At 37.6% G+C, this 13981-nt stretch overlaps 1 protein-coding gene across 1 annotated transcript in view; it reads left to right on the top strand.

Annotated features, from left to right (window-relative positions):
- LOC127863829 (uncharacterized) overlaps positions 1-12638 on the top strand; it is a 38904-nt gene extending 26266 nt beyond the window's left edge. The window contains exons 18-19 of the mRNA XM_052403487.1: positions 3545-3737; positions 12399-12638. The gene's annotated coding sequence lies outside the window, so the exon portion shown is untranslated. The remainder of the gene's footprint in view (positions 1-3544; positions 3738-12398) is intronic.
- Positions 12639-13981: the final 1343 nt, after the last annotated feature.

Raw genomic sequence — 13981 nt, 5'->3', positions numbered from 1 at the left:
TGCGCGTCAGTCACGGCGACGCACAATATATGTACTGTTCAACGGATTCCGTAGTATACGACATCGTAAATTACATGTCTCGGCATGAACGTCGCCATCATGTTTGTCACGTGATTATCCCTCTGCCTATATGACTAACATTTTATATTTGTACAAGCAAAATATGCTAAAATTTCTTACAACAAATTCTTAAGAAATTTGACATATCAAACACATAAGATTTCCCCAATGAGCTTTGTTTATTTTAACCATGAGATTTCCTGTTTTACATAATTTTACAGACATTGTCTTTAATGATCCTCGCTCTAGAAAGTGTCTCAATGCATGTGCGTTAAGTGTTTTCCCGGAAAAGCCTGTGCAGTCCGCACAGCTTGATAAGGGACGACATTTTGCGCTGGCACCGGATTTGAAATTCTTTAAACGAAAAACACAATAACAGTGGAAAGTGTCGTCCTTGATTAGCCTGTGTGAAGGACTAGTTTTATAGAATCAACCTTATTTTGGATCACGATGCCATTGAGTTGCTTTAAGAATCTTCAATTTTTTTATTAAGTGCTGTCTTCAAACGATTTACCTGTCGTCATAGGGTCGCCTATTACAAAACTTAGCCTCGTCGCAAAAGACTCAAGCGCTACCGACACCGTGTTTACCGCTACCGGAAGTGACGTGGAAAAACGATAACGTCATCTACAGTATGCTGTCCCTTACCCCGAATGCCACGTGTCCATTCATCATGTCTCCGAATAGGTTGTTCAGTAGACATTTCACGCGGAGTGAATACTTTACGCGGTCATGAAGTGTATAAGGTTTCCGCCCCTGTTATGGAAACGTCCCATGTTTGATCTAAGAGTATGCTTAAGATTTAATAACCATAATAAGTGATTCGATTTAAAAATAAGCTTTTGGAGAATACGAGTTAACATAACTGCACTGAATAATGTATCACAAAAAGCCATTCACTGTAAAAGTGTTTTAAATTTATTATTTTTTTAATGAGTTCGTGGGTTGACCAATTTATTTTCGTCACCACACAATTTCGTCATAAAAAATGAATTTGTTCGATAGCACATAAATTCTGTAATTTTTGAATTTGAAAAAATGCGTTCAACACAGTGACGCAATTAATCTCTTTTTTTCCCAAATCCAAAATCTACGGAAAGTGTCTATAAAAAGGTAATTTATTGAAGTATACACGTATTTTCAATTTCAACGGCGGTACTCTATAGTCTCCGCCACCTGAAGTTGCTTAAATTGTTTTCTTTACTTTGTGTGGTTCGGTAAAATTTGAAAATGCATTGTAGTAATATTCATTATATTGCGTACAACTATCTTCATTTGCATATCTTAAAAACAGATGATATTTGCCGCATCAATCTTCAATTAATGAATGATAGCTTGTGTACAAGCATAATCTATTGCGCAATTCTAGATGGAGACATAGTAACGAATGCGGATCTTCATTCGTACCCTAACAACTCGTTCCAACTCTCGGTTGTGGCAACAGACAAGTATAGCAAGAATCCGACTCCGTACACCGTCATTGTGGAAATAACTGGTCAGTACATTGAGACAACTGGGTAAGTGTTGGATAAATTAATTTAGCGAGGATAACAAAACCGAAATCACAAACATTGACGACGTAAATGTTAACGTATCCGTATCAGACACAGTTACCGGATATATTCTAGTTTTGTCAATGTTTCTCCGCCTTTGAAAAAAAAAGCAGAAGGAAAAATTAAACCAAAACGCGAACACCCACAACTGACGAAAGGAAACAAATCAAATCGACGACAATATTCGTAAGTGTTTTCGCTGTTTATGTCATGGTATTTAATTTTGTCAATGCATGTGAAATGTAGCATTTAATGTCGAGATTAGTCTTATAGCTACGAATCGCTCCGACCCAGTTTCGCAATAAAATATTCCTTTCTGTCAGTGTTTGCCTTGATTATTGGAGGGGAGGTAATTGTGATTAAGTAACATAACACGCAATTGTATTTGTCTCCCCTGCTTAAATGTTTCTGTTCACTCGGTCACTTCTTGATTTTATGTTAAAGAGAGTTAGAGAGTCCCCATTGTATAGTGGATATGGTGTCCGCCTAACGACCGGGTGGTCATGAGTTCGAGTTGTGGGAGCGTTCTTTCGATCTTCCCAAAGACACCAAGTACTGGTTTTGAGTCCTAGGATACGGACTCGGACTCTAGAGCCTTTCAATAAGCCTTAGGCTTTCGATGCAATCGAGCTAAAATAAATAGGTTTAAACTACAAAGAATTATAATGCTGACATTGCACTGTAAGATGCTTAATCTGTATCATTACATTTGTTTCAAAACTCATTTTGGCACTGTTCTTAGAATCCATAAAGTATGAATCAATCAATTCTTTCTAGCAATACTTAAAAGTTATGTACCAAAGCGAACACTTTTTTGAAGGAAATAAATATGAAAGCAGTACCCGGCTTCGTTTATTTTCAGTTTAAACGCTTTATGGATTTTCCCTGGGAATATTTCCGTAGATGTAAATCTGTTTTGGGTGAGTGCGTTTTCATATTTAAACAGTTTTAAATCCAAATATAAAAACAGTGCCAAAGCTGACGAACGTTCCAAAATCGACGTTTTAGCCGTCTACGAAAACAACGCCGCCGGTGACGTTATATATGACGTAAATCACGAGGACCCGGATGTTGGTGACGTCATAAAGTACTTTTGCAACTTCATCGACGGTGGCGCAGATTATTTACATGCGATTCTGCAAGTACGGCGTTTACATGTTTTCCGGTTGTGTTTTTTTGTGGGTAAATTGGAAAAAAAATCAGATTCATTTAATTAAAATAGGATATGAGCTTTGTTAAACTAACACTGAACTTTATGACAGCAATATGTACTTCTTTTAGCGCAGTTGATAAACACCTTTAACAACACGTTAACTTTTTGGATCAAGTTATGTATGTAAATGAGATGTTACGCAAGTAATCTATGTTTAAGAAAGCGTACCATTCATTGTAAATAATAGATATACTCAAATAGTATTCAAATATTATTAGTCGTTGGAGTTTGACAAGGGCGGGTATTTTTCATTATTTCACATTTCTCCCCGACCGGTTCCAGCAATAGCAACTTAAAGTTAAAGCATTGGATATCAAGAAATGTTGTTCCCTCGATATTTTAAAATACGATCGTTAGATCGTAAGCAGTATTAGCTTATTTTTGTTCTGTAATAATTATAATTCATTTGACATATTTTTACAAACTTATCGGAAAATTAGCGACGCAAAATTCTTGTTTGTCTCCAAAATGAAAAAATACACGAATTAACGTGCCCACGAAACAGGCATTTTTGAAAACCACTGAATGTCATACCGGCAAATATAAACGACTGTGAAGTATTCTACAGTTTATGTGCGAACTAAATTTTACCTCACAAAAAGACCCTAGTTTGGAGTCTTATACAAATAAAACCGCTCATAAATCGCGTAGATATTAATAACGTATATCGGCTCTCTTACAGTCTTTTAAGGCTCTCAGCGCTTTGATTTCTTTTCAGCGGGCGAAATTCGCGCCAAGTCCGTGATTGATTTCGAAAGGTCAACAAACTCTCGTACGAGGTCGTGATTTACGCCTACGGCGGCTACGGCAATTCCACGACCGAGACTTTGACGCTGCTCATCAGTGACGTCAACGAGAAACCGGAATTCACAACAACGACTTGGACGATCACGAAAAACGACGAAGTCGGGGTAAGGAGCTACTTGCAGCGTGCGAATGCGTCGAGTGTAGAAATGTCACGCTTATTTTATGTCTTGGGTTGTCACGTGATGTGTGTGCGTCCGTTCGCGTTTTGGTTGTGTCACTATTAAGAGTGTCAGTTATTACACGTGCGTCCCTTTTGAAAATGCCTTGTGTGGGTTATTAATTGACCACTCAGAGGCGTCTGAGCTGGGGCGTCAGGGGTGGTGGCCGCCGACCCAATATTTTCTGCAAAAATGAAATTTCGGCAAAGACCTTTTTCATTTATTCATTTCAATACCCGTATATTTGAAAATATCTTTACCACGAAGCAAGGTAATCACGCTTTCGCGGTTATGACACGTGTATTGTTGATTGTCATCACCCACCCGAGGGTAGTGTACGTGTCAATTATGTTGTTAATTGATCGGTCTCTTTTATAAACGATAATCCCTTTATTCTTGAGTAATTAAACCTGAGAATCTTAAATTGTCGGTATGACCTACGCCTTTGCTTCTTTTTATTAATAAAAAGGAAAGAGTGACATAAACAAATGTGCCGATAGCCAATAGTCCTTAATTTGCACAAAATTAAAGATACCTCAAGATACCTGAATTAAGTGTAATAATTCAAAAGTAAATCGATAATTCTAAGAAACTTATTTAATGTTTTTTACCACTTGTATGTGTCATTTCAATATGTCTACTCCAAACCAACCAACGAATTTCAAATTTTAAAAAAACGGAATTTTTCGTGCAAAAAATCCCGAAGAACGTTCTTTCAACCCACATGATCCGTATTGTTGTATCGCCTGCTACAAAGTACAAACTGCGACATACAGAGATCACTTCTCCATCGTCTGTCTGTCTGTCGCAACTTTTGTAATTCAGAATATGCCTGCAATAGACGTGTATAAGGTCAGGTAGTAGGCATAACAACGCACCAGAATGTGCCATTTGATGCTAAAATTTGAAAATAATTCCCTGACCCCCACCAACGGGAGGGCAATACCCCCTCCCATACCCACCCCCTCCACCGCCCCAATGTCAAATTGCTTCCGACGCCCCTGCCACTCGCCAGCTGTCAATCAAAACTCACGTAATAATCAATCAGATTTCGTTTATTGCGGCCACACGGTCCGTCAAACAAAGACTGTCGGAGTAATGGAATAAGCGTTTTATGAAAACACAACTTAGTGGGAGGAGCGATCGCTTATTTGGCGACTGGTTAATTGTCATAAATGCATCGTTTGTGATTAATGTCTTTTTAGAAATGCCCCATATGAATGTGAAATGTTTACATGTGTGCAATGTAAATCGTCACGTTAACAGTATTGCATTGTGAATATATCACGTTTACATGTGTGAACTTTTAATGTTTTAGGTTTTTATGATTAAAGTGTGAAAACGTCAGGTTTACACGTGTTGACTGTGGAGTATGTCACATTTACATATGTTAACTGTGAGTATGTCAGGTTTACATGTGTTAAGTGTGAATGCTCGTGTTAAATATATCGTGCGTCGCCGCGACTGTCGCGCGAACTATCGTACGTCGCCGCGACTGTCGCGAAAAATATCGTGCGTCGCCGCGACTGTCGCGAAAAAATATGTTACGTTGCCGAGACTGTCGCAAAAAAATATCGTGCGTCGCCGCGACTGTCGCGAAAAAATATCGTGCATCGCTTCGTGTATCGTGTTTCAAAGGGCGACAGTAAACACACGAAGCGATACACGATATTTTGCGCGTCAGTCCGGCGACGCACAATATATGTACTGTTCAACGGATTCCGTAGTATACGACATCGTAATACATTCTCGGCATGAACGTCGCCATCATGTTTGTCACGTGATTATCCCTCTGCCTATATGACTAACATTTTATATTTGTACAAGCAAAATATGCTAAAATTTCTTACAACAAATTCTTTAAGAAATTTGACATATCAAACACATAAGATTTCCCCAATGAGCTTTGTTTATTTTAACCATGAGATTTCCTGTTTTACATAATTTTACAGACATTGTCTTTAATGATCCTCGCTCTAGAAAGTGTCTCAATGCATGTGCGTTAAGTGTTTTCCCGGAAAAGCCTGTGCAGTCCGCACAGCTTGATAAGGGACGACATTTTGCGCTGGCACCGGATTTGAAATTCTTTAAACGAAAAACACAATAACAGTGGAAAGTGTCGTCCTTGATTAGCCTGTGTGAAGGACTAGTTTTATAGAATCAACCTTATTTTGGATCACGATGCCATTGAGTTGCTTTAAGAATCTTCAATTTTTTTTATTAAGTGCTGTCTTCAAACGATTTACCTGTCGTCATAGGGTCGCCTATTACAAAACTTAGCCTCGTCGCAAAAGACTCAAGCGCTACCGACACCGTGTTTACCGCTACCGGAAGTGACGTGGAAAACGATAACGTCATCTACAGTATGCTGTCCCTTACCCCGAATGCCACGTGTCCATTCATCATGTCTCCGAATAGGTTGTTCAGTAGACATTTCACGCGGAGTGAATACTTTACGCGGTCATGAAGTGTATAAGGTTTCCGCCCTGTTATGGAAACGTCCCATGTTTGATCTAAGAGTATGCTTAAGATTTAATAACCATAATAAGTGATTCGATTTAAAATAAGCTTTTGGAGAATACGAGTTAACATAACTGCACTGAATAATGTATCACAAAAAGCCATTCACTGTAAAAGTGTTTTAAATTTTATTATTTTTTTAATGAGTTCGTGGGTTGACCAATTTATTTTCGTCACCACACAATTTCGTCATAAAAATGAATTTTTCGATAGCACATAAATTCTGTAATTTTTGAATTTGAAAAAATGCGTTCAACACAGTGACGCAATTTAATCTCTTTTTTTCCCAAATCCAAAATCTACGGAAAGTGTCTATAAAAAGGTAATTTATTGAAGTATACACGTATTTTCAATTTCAACGGCGGTATACTCTATAGTCTCCGCCACCTGAAGTTTGCTTAAATTGTTTTCTTTACTTTTGTGTGGTTCGGTAAAATTTGAAAATGCATTGTAGTAATATTCATTATATTGCGTACAACTATCTTCATTTGCATATCTTAAAAACAGATGATATTTGCCGCATCAATCTTCAATTAATGAATGATAGCTTGTGTACAAGCATAATCTATTGCGCAATTCTAGATGGAGGACATAGTAACGAATGCGGATCTTCATTCGTACCCTAACAACTCGTTCCAACTCTCGGTTGTGGCAACAGACAAGTATAGCAAGAATCCGACTCCGTACACCGTCATGTGGAAATAACTGGTCAGTACATTGAGACAACTGGGTAAGTGTTGGATAAATTAATTTAGCGAGGATAACAAAACCGAAATCACAAACATTGACGACGTAAATGTTAACGTATCCGTATCAGACACAGTTACCGGATATATTCTAGTTTTGTCAATGTTTCTCCGCCTTTGGAAAAAAAAAGCAGAAGGAAAAATTAAACCAAAACGCGAACACCCACAACTGACGAAAGGAAACAAATCAAATCGACGACAATATTCGTAAGTGTTTTCGTGTTTATGTCATGGTATTTAATTTTGTCAATGCATGTGAAATGTAGGCATTTAATGTCGAATTAGTCTATATAGCTACGAATCGCTCCGACCAGTTTCGCAATAAAATATTCCTTCTGTCAGTGTTTGCCTTGATTATTGGAGGGGAGGTAATTGTGATTAAGTAACATAACACGCAATTGTATTTCGTCTCCCCTGCTTAAATGTTTCTGTTCACTCGGTCCACTTCTTGATTTTATGTTAAGAGAGTTAGAGAGTCCCATTGTATAGTGGATATGTGTCCGCCTACGATAACGACCGGGTGGTCATGAGTTCGAGTTGTGGGAGCAGTTCTTTCGATCTTCCCAAAGACACCAAGTACTGGTTTTGAGTCTAGGATACGGACTCGGACTCTAGAGCCTTTCAATAAGCCTTAGGCTTCGATGCAATCGAGCTAAAATAAATAGGTTTAAACTACAAAGAATTATAATGCTGACATTGCACTGTAAGATGCTTAATCTGTATCATTACATTTGTTTCAAAACTCATTTTGGCACTGTCTTAGAATCCCATAAAGTATGAATCAATCAATTCTTTATAGCAATACTTAAAAGTTATGTACCAAAGCGAACACTTTTTTTGAAGGAAATAAATATGAAAGCAGTACCGGCTTCGTTTAATTTTCAGTTTAAACGCTTTATGGATTTTTCCCTGGGAATATTTCCGTAGATTTAATCTGTTTTTGGGGGAGTGCGTTTTCATATTTAAAACAGTTTAAAATCCAAATATAAAAACAGTGCCAAGCTGACGAACGTTCCAAAAATCGACGTTTTAGCCGTCTACGAAAACAACGCCGCCGGTGACGTTTATTATGACGTAAATCACGAGGACCCGATGTTGGTGACCGTCATAAAGTACTTTTGCAACTTGCATCGACGTGGCGCAGATTATTTACATGCGATTCTGCAAGTACAGCGCGTCCGTTTACATGTTTTCCCGTGTGTTTTTTTGTGGGTAAATTGGAAAAAAATCGAGATCATTTAATTAAAATAGGATATGAGCTTTGTTAAAACTAACACTGAACTTTATGACAGCAATATGTACTTCTTTAGCGCAGTTGATAAACACCTTTAACAACACGTTAACTTTTTGGATCAAGTTATGTATGTAAATGAAGATGTTACGCAAGTAATCTATGTTTAAGAAAGCGTACCATTCATTGTAAAATAATAGATATACTCAAATAGTATTCAATATATTAGTCGTTGGAGTTTTTGACAAGGGCGGGTATTTTTCATTATTTCACATTTCTCCCGACCGGTTCCAGCAATAGCAACTTAAAGTTAAAGCATTGGATATCAAGAAATGTTGTTCCCCCTCGATATTTTAAAATACGATCGTTAGATCGTAGCAGTATGAGCTTATTGTTTGTTCTGTAAATAATTATAATTCATTTGACATATTTTTACAAACTTATCGGAAAATTAGCGACGCAAATTCTTGTTTGTCTCCAAAATGAAAAATACACGAATTAACGTGCCCACGAAACAGGCATTTTGAAAACCACTGAATGTCATACCGGCAAATATAAACGACTGTGAAGTATTCTACAGTTTATGTGCGAACTAATTTTACCTCACAAAAAGACCCTAGTTTGGAGTCTTATACAAATAAACCGCTCATAAATCGCGTAGATATTATAACGTATATCGGCTCTCTTACAGTCTTTTAAGGCTCTCAGCGCTTTGATTTCTTTTCAGCGGGCGAAATTCGCGCCAAGTCCGTGATTGATTTCGAAAAGGTCAACAAACTCTCGTACGAGGTCGTGATTTACGCGCTACGGCGGCTACGGCAAATTCCACGACCGAGACTTTGACGCTGCTCATCAGTGACGTCAACGAGAAACCGGAATTCACAACAAACGACTTGGACGATCACGAAAAACGACGAAGTCGGGGTAAGGAGCTACTTGCAGCGTGCGAATGCGTCGAGTGTAGAATGTCACGCTTATTTTATGTCTTGGGTTGTCACGTGATGTGTGTGCGTCCGTTCGCGTTTTGGTTGTGTCACTATTAAGAGTGTCAGTTATTACACGTGCGTCCCTTTTGAAAATGCTTGTGTGGGTTATTAATTGACCACTCAGAGGTCTGAGCTGGGGCGTCAGGGGTGGTGGCCGCCGACCCAATATTTTCTGCAAAAATGAAATTTCGGCAAAGACCTTTTTCATTTATTCATTCAATACCCGTATATTTGAAATATCTTTACCACGAAGCAAGGTAATCACGCTTTCGCGGTTATGACACGTGTATTGTTGATGTCATCACCCACCCGAGGTAGTGTACGTGTCAATTATGTTGTTAATTGATCGGTCTTTTTATAACGATAATCCCTTTATTCTTGAGTAATTAACCTGAGAATCTTAAATTGTCGGTATGACCTACGCCTTTGCTTCTTTTTATTAATAAAAAGGAAAGAGTGACATAAAACAAATGTGCCGATAGCCAATAGTCCTTAATTTGCACAAAATTAAAGATACCTCAAGATACCTGAATTAAGTGTAATAATTCAAAGTAAATCGATAATTCTAAGAACTTATTTATGTTTTTACCACTTGTATGTGTCATTTCAATATGTCTACTCCAAACCAACCAACGAATTTCAAATTTTAAAAACGGAATTTTTCGTGCAAAAATCCCGAAGAACGTTCTTTCAACCCACATGATCCGTATTGTTGTATCGCCTGCTACAAAGTACAAACTGCGACATACAGAGATCACTTCTCCATCGTCTGTCTGTCTGTCGCAACTTTTGTAATTCAGAATATGCCTGCAATAGACGTGTATAAGGTCAGGTAGTAGGCATAACAACGCACCAGAATGTGCCATTTGATGCTAAAATTTGAAAATAATTCCCTGACCCCCACCACGGGAGGGCAATACCCCCTCCCATACCCACCCCCTCCACCGCCCCAATGTCAAATTGCTTCCGACGCCCCTGCCACTCGCCAGCTGTCAATCAAACTCACGTAATAATCAATCAGATTTCGTTTATTGCGGCCACACGGTCCGTCAAACAGACTGTCGGAGTAATGGAATAAGCGTTTTATGAAAACACAACTTAGTGGGAGGAGCGATCGCTTATTTGGCGACTGGTTAATTGTCATAAATGCATCGTTTGTGATTAATGTCTTTTTAGAAATGCCCCATATGAATGTGAAATGTTTACATGTGTGCAATGTAAATCGTCACGTTAACAGTATTGCATTGTGAATATATCACGTTTACATGTGTGAACTTTTAATGTTTTAGTTTTTATGATTAAAGTGTGAAAACGTCAGGTTTACACGTGTTGACTGTGAGTATGTCACATTACATATGTTAACTGTGAGTATGTCAGGTTTACATGTGTTAAGTGTGAATGCACTAACATCTGTGACCTGTGAATATGTCACGTTAACATGTGTGAAATGTGAAAATGTAACGTTTACATGTGTGACCTGTTAAAAGGTCACGTTTACACGTTTGAATTTGAACATATCGCTTTCTAAATATAGATCTTTCTGATGTGAATTGTTATATTATTGCAACATAAAACTCAATTATACATATGTGTACGTGTGACAAAACGAACACGTAAAAGTGATTTCGAAGTTTGATTTTGTCATGTTGAATGACTCTGTTTTTAAAGCTCGTATTTATATGTTGCTTTTAGACGCTCATTGTAGACATAATTAAAGCGTGTTTTTTTAAATAATAGTTTTCGTTTTATTGTTGTGTATCGGTCAGGAAAAACAATTGGAGTCGCGTTCTGAGAAAACTGGGCTTAATGTATGTGCGTAAAGTGTCATCCAAGATTAGCTTGTGCAGTCCACACTTAATTGGATTTTTGCTAAGAAGAGACTACATTTAAACGAAAAACGTCATAAAAGCGGAAAGTTGCGTCCCTGATTAGCCTGTGCGGACTGCACAGGCTCATCTGGGATGACACTTAACGCACATGCATTAAGCCCAGTTTTCTCAGAACGCGCTCATTTGGTGTTCGGATTTGTATGAATGAAACCACGGGGCTTAGCCTGCATGAGCACAATATAGATTGTGTATCGATCGCTAAATAATGATAATCAGATAATACTAATACTTGGTTCTAAAAATATTTGACTTTATATTCGTACAATCTGAATAAGAACCATAGTTAACAAAACTTTACTGTGCTCAGTAAGGCTTACAGCTTGATAAATGTTAACATCCATTAATTCAATTAACGAACACATATTATCAAAAATTTAAAATTTAGTCGATAATTGCATTATTTATTCAAACTAAGCACATGTTTAACAATGACATAATATGAATATTTCTTTAAAGGTTTAATTCAGCTTAGCTTAATTTACCTTCAAAGGTCATTGTCGGCTAACTTACGATTTAAAGTGGCCTTTTCACGTTTTGGTATATTGACAAAAATGTTTCAGATTCGCAAATTTTCGTTGTTATTATGATATTTGTGAGAAAACAGTTATACTGAACAGTTACCATGCACTCACATATCCATTATATGCATCTTTTTGACGATTTAAAAAACTGAAAATTATAAAGCGTTGCAACGCGGAACAATTGGCTAATTTGGAAAGGTTCTGTTGTTTTCTTATTTTTGTGATACTACGAGGATAGCTTATACATATAAAGTATACAATTCATCACTCGTTGTATGAGCACGGATGGCCGAGTGAACTAAGCGATAGACTTTTACTCCAGGATTCAGTGGTTTGAGCCCAGTTGAGGGTTATTTTATTTTATTTCTTTATTTTTATTCTTGCTTTTTTCTGGAGCTTTTTAGATCCTATGTTTGCATTAATCAATATAAAGCATTTACCGGTAATGACAAACTTAATACATGTAAAAAATCTGTGAAAGAAGACCCTTAAAAGTCTCCAAGGTACTTTTAAGTATACTATACAATGTATTCGGAGTACGGAAAATATACTAAAAAGTATACGACGTACGCTTTAGCGTATTAACCGAACTCGGGTTCACTGTAGTACACTTACGAGTCCCGGGGTACTTTCAAGTAGTACCTGAGCCGACAACGACCAATTTATCTAAATGACCGTTAACGTTGTAAACAACTTGAGCTCTTCAATTTGTAGCCTGGAGAGCAGATAAGCTGTCCGGACTTTAAGAACGACATCTAGGGCGAAGATGTGGGCGATGTCCACACGTACAAGATGTCGTGCCCTCGGGCCGGCGGCGTCTTCGTCATGGAACCCCTAACGGCTGCGTTACCATGACCAAGGAATTGGACCTGGATGCGGCTAACAAGCGTCTGGGGAAGGAGACTGTTGTGTGCACTTTGACGGCCACCGACCTCCGTGGACTGACGACCACCGCCACGTGCGTCTGATGTAGACGATGAAAATCATCGTAATATTGATACCCTTTTATTTCTGCATTACAAAAACAATTTGTTTGAGCGAAATATAATAATCAAAGTGTCTTATTTTTTTAATTATATTCAGATAAAATTGATGCAAATGATTAAGTATACGTTGCCGTAAGCGATTACCTTTTTAAATCACGTATTCGATGACACACATGATGACGAAGGCAATGGTATATTTATGACCCTATATGATAATGTAGGCGATTAAAGGCTGGTGATAAAGGTGAAAACGTAGGGGATGAAGTTACCTATAATTTGAAATGGCAAATAATAATGAAAAGAGCCGGTGTTTGTGATTAATGTCATGCACTGATTCTTAAGACCCACCGGCACGATGAGTTCGAGAAAGACCATTGCATAGATTTTAGATGAATTAAATTGATCAATTTGTTTTAAAACTCAATTCAATGACGTCATGTGCCGTAGGCTGGGGACAAACGCAAGTATGCAAAATGTATGACGTCACAAAGAAAAATATGTGAAAATGCGTCAACATGCATTTAGTCACGATGAGACTGACGTAGATGATGTCGTCTTACTTAAAAAAAGTGGAAGGTTGCCGTGGTTGATGACATTAATTTGAGGGAAATAAATCACGATTTGTTTGACAAACATCTAGTTTATCGACCTCCCCCCCGCAGAGATTTTACTGGAACCAGCATAGCTGGACCAGATCCCTGACTTTATAACCAACCACTGTGATGATTGCTAACCACGTGGTCCAATAATTGTACCGCTGTTATTGTTTTAAATTTAGGTATTTTTTTTACAACTATTAACCTAAACTTCTATACTATTTTTTCTAAATATATATATAAACGATCTTACTTTTCATAATATAATACTTAAGCAATAAAATAACATGCTACAAATTCTGGTAGGATTTCCATGTGATGAAAGAAATTGTATGTAAGGAACGACAACTCTGCGTGGAGATTGCTAGTTTATTTCATGAGGCCATAATTGGATTACTTTCAAAACAATTATGCTTTTTTAAGCTTTTTTTTCTAATTTTAGTTCAACATAAAGATCAAGGAAGAGGACGACAACAAACCCTTCTGTTGCAGACCTCCTACCTACGTGTACTGCGCGACTGTGGTTCCCTTCCGGTACGCTGGGTCAGGTGACCTCAACAGACAATGACGTCCTTGACGCGCATAAAACCAAGAAATATGAGTTTGTCGGTAAGAGCTATTTAGTTACTTATTGCTATTTTAAAAAGTCATATTTTTTACATTGAGGTTTACTGTATTTATTTCCTCATTTATTCTGTAGATTGACATTAACAAT

The sequence above is a fragment of the Dreissena polymorpha genome, chromosome 1 (assembly GCF_020536995.1).
Source record: "Dreissena polymorpha isolate Duluth1 chromosome 1, UMN_Dpol_1.0, whole genome shotgun sequence".
Classification (NCBI taxonomy): Eukaryota; Metazoa; Mollusca; class Bivalvia; order Myida; family Dreissenidae; genus Dreissena; species Dreissena polymorpha.
Note: the sequence above shows the minus strand (reverse complement) of the source record. Positions and strands in the feature narration are given on the sequence as shown.